Source organism: Pygoscelis adeliae, unplaced genomic scaffold (genome assembly GCF_000699105.1).
Source record: "Pygoscelis adeliae isolate BGI_AS28 unplaced genomic scaffold, ASM69910v1 Scaffold68, whole genome shotgun sequence".
NCBI classification, from domain to species: domain Eukaryota; kingdom Metazoa; phylum Chordata; class Aves; order Sphenisciformes; family Spheniscidae; genus Pygoscelis; species Pygoscelis adeliae.
In genome coordinates, this window is record NW_008825501.1 from 1,411,833 (window position 1) to 1,415,898 (window position 4,066).

Below are 4,066 nucleotides of genomic sequence, written 5' to 3' on the forward strand. Positions count from 1 at the left end.
AACATGGGCGCTGCCCCAGCTGGGTGCGAGATGGCTGCCTGTCCCACCTGAGGGCGGAGAGGGCTGGGCCGCGCGGTAGCTGCCACCAGAGTGATGTGCCTGAAGGTTCCAAGGTTCTGCCCCCTGCTCTGTGTTTTCCGGCAGGAGTCCCAGCAGCTCCTGGATTCCCCAGCGTCTCTCTCCTCAGGCTGCGACTCTCCGCGCTGCGGCCAAATTCTTCGTCTCCAAAACCCTTCTGTGCCCTGGAAGGCGGGTGCTGCTTCTATGAGGCATACAGCGTACGCCTCATGTTTCACCAGGGGCAGTCACACACTGGGTAATTTTAGAGTTAATGATTCTTCTGTTACGTTCCTGACACCTCTGAAGGAGGCCGAGCAGAAATGGCAGTTCCCTTCCGCCACTGTGCAGCGAACGCTGTGCAGGACACGGACATTACAGGTTGATCGCTGAACTCATGGTGCTGAGTTCTTCACGAGTCTCGCATGCTTAATTTGGGAGTGTTTTTTGCTCATTTGTCATGTTTTTTCCTGAAGCGTCAGCTGTCAGCAGCAGTAGGTGATCAGCGATCATCACCTAACGGAAAACAAAATTGTAAAATACACATGCAGAATGACTCTACATCTGACACAGGCAACCAAAAATCACCCACAGCTTACATATTGTAAATAATCATATGATTTTAAACAATCCTTAATGTTTCGAGGGTTAATAAGGATTGCAGGCACTTTTAAGTAACAAAAATATACACGTCATTACTATCCTACGCTTATTCTGTCTATGTAGGCAAAGCAGCTGGGGCTGACTAAAGAAGAGGTTTGCGTTTCATGATCCACCACAGGCGCTGAACTTCTCAGCGCTGCTGAACAAAAGTATAAAAAGTGCTGTTTTGGTGTGGCTCGCTGTATATAAGGCAGCGCTAGTCCTGAGGGAGCATCAAGACAGAGGTGCTCTCTCCCAGCATGCGCTGCTCGTATTAAAAAAAGATAATTGTCGTTTGGAACCAGCACATTCTCCTCCAATTTCACAGCAAGAACTGTTAACGAGTGGATGTGGAAGGACATGTTGTCAGCTAGTCCTCTTCTCTTGCAAGTCATCAGCAATGGAGGAAGAGGCCAAAGCAGGGGAGGAACGCTTCTTTAAGGAAAGAAGGACTATTTCACCTCAACACTATTTTTTTTTCCCCTCAGGTGCTGTGACCAGGAGGTCTTTTTTCCTTTTTCTCCAAAACAACTAGGAAATCAGAGAAGGCCATGACCCAGAACCATGTATCACTAAAATGAAGCCTTTGCTTTCCAGCACTGTCAAGCTGGCATGTGTCATGAGTGCAAAATGTAATTTAAACATAATTAAGTTAACAAATTCCTTTGCACAGATGATGTTAAAATAACTTAAAAAAAAAAAAAAGGGTGATCTTTTATCCAGCTTTTCCTATCTTAATTTGTCACTTTTTGATCACATTTACAGTTTCTACAGCTCTGGCAGCTGCCATTCATTTATTGCCTGCCTCGTAATTTTTGATGGCTTCTGTTTGTTTGTTAATTTGGTTCCAGCCCAATTGTTTACGTAAAATCTCTGCTTTCCATAACAAAGATAAAAAAACGTATTTCTCTTCTTGGCTGTGGAGAAAAAGTAAAACATAAAACTGTAAAAATTTAAAAGATGAATCTCACAATTTTAAAGCTAAGCAATTTATAGCTCTGTGTGTACACAAACGGCAAGTACAGTCACATGTGTGTACCTGTTTTGGTATTCTTTTGTCTCAGGAAAAATTGGATTCTTCTTCAGTTAATGGAATTAGTTAAGTAATCTCCCCATTGATTTCACCATTACAGAGACATTTTTAGGTCATTATTCAAGTTTTGTTTATTTATCAGAAAAAAAGCTAAGGGAAAAAATTACAGAAGACTTCTGAAGTTGGCATTAAAAGTTTTTGAAGTGGCGTATTTCCCAACTTTCTCAGATTCCAGTGTGTCTAACTAAATAAGTAAATTAGGTCTGTGGGAGGCAAAAGAGGAGAAAAATATTTAGGAAAGACATTTTTGACAATAAAATTGTAGAAAGATGTGATTTCAATCAAAAATGTCACTTTCTACTCCTTTATCATATTAATAACTTTACATTTGTAAGTTCTCAAATACTGCCATAGAGGCAGATGAAAAGAGTATTTTTCACCCTGAAGGATCCTAAAGTACTTCGAAAACGCAGTGGTGAACATACCATACATGTCTGGGAATCATTGCCGGTACTACTGACACAGATCTTGCCAGAGGTGACAGATGTCTAAGCGGGTGCAGTCTCTGTACGACATGCCACACTGCTACAACTGAGGTAGCATACTAAAGCTGAACAGGGCCATTTGGTACGGAGCAGATGCAGAGCTAGATAAGGGCATTATGCCATTTACTCTCTGCTGCCACTTCTGTGGATCCTTCAGGGCACTCGTCATTCATGGCAACTTCTATACCGCTAAAACCAGCCACCGTAGGCTGTTGCCCCTGAAACAAGTAGTGCATGTGGCTCACATCTACCCTATCTTGACTTGGCCCCTGCAGACTGGTCCATCTGTATCCCAACTGCAATAATATTTGGTCCGTCTCTTCTCTAAGCTTCAGTGACCACTCTTGTGGCCAAAAGACACAATTATTCCTGTGTGTGTTTTCCAGCTCAAAGTACCTGATATAATGTAAGGGTTGTTTTGCAGCCTGCAGGAAGGTTGTTTTTATAGCGTGACATGTAGGGCATGGCATGAAGGCATGTTGTGGTGGTTGAGTGTTTTTGGCCTACTGAAGTAGGGCAGGATTATTCCAAGCACCGGGTGTCAAACAAGAGATGTCTGTTCTTGTATTGTCCATCTGCAGCACACCCATAAGCAAACTATCCTGGCAACTCTACTTGGATTTCTTCTTTAAGGGGACTAATAAGTATATTCCAGAAGGGAGTCTGGGAGTGAACCAGCACACACACTGTACAGGCAACTGCATATATGTGATAGCAGGAACAAGTTCTGGAAGCGAACCAGAGTGTCAAGATTGCTGATGCTGCAAGTACGTTGTGAAGTAAACTGACATTCATCATGCCCACAGAAAAAGGGCATCTGTCCCTTCCCTTGGGAAACTGAGAGGGACCTGAGGGACCAATAGGCCTTAATGGCCACCAATCTCCCCTGCTTATGGCCCAGGACCTCATTTGGGGGGGATCCATGCCCCAGCAACACCATAGGTATCAGTCTCCTGCTCCACCACAGCCCTGCCTGGCCCAGCCATGGGCTCTACTGAGCCGACTCCCACTCTTGCCTGATGTCCTGGCCTGGCATCAGCCCGTCCCCATGGGGTGCTTGATGCCCGGGACTGGGGCTACCCTGGCTGCCCTCCAGCCTGCCCTGCTGTCTGGCTCGGGCAGTGGGACAGGCCCTGGCTTTCTGCTACAGCGCTGCCCAACCACACGTTCATGTAGTGCCTAACATTTACCTGAGTGTTTGGTCTTGAAACATCAGTTTAACTCAACACGTGGCAGCATTTACAAACTTTTTGAATAAATGTACACAAAGAGAAAGCTACTCTATTTTTTTCCCATGAAGAGTATAAGAAACTGGCTAGCTACATCTAGATTTAGTTAGTCACTGATATTTTGCCTTTAAGGTAAGAAGAAACCTCCAAGATCATCGAGTCCAACCATCAACCCAACAACACCATGCCCACTAAACCATGTCCCTAAGCGCCTCATCTACCCGTCTCGGGCAGTGGGACAGGCCCTGGCTTTCTGCTACAGCGCTGCCCAACCACACGTTCATGTAGTGCCTAACATTTACCTGAGTGTTTGGTCTTGAAACATCAGTTTAACTCAACACGTGGCAGCATTTACAAACTTTTTGAATAAATGTACACAAAGAGAAAGCTACTCTATTTTTTTCCCATGAAGAGTATAAGAAACTGGCTAGCTACATCTAGATTTAGTTAGTCACTGATATTTTGCCTTTCTTGTAATTGGAAAACCTATAGCAAGCATGCAATTGACACTCTTCATTGCTTTTCTCATGCATTAAAATCTCCCCCATCCCTTTTCAGTT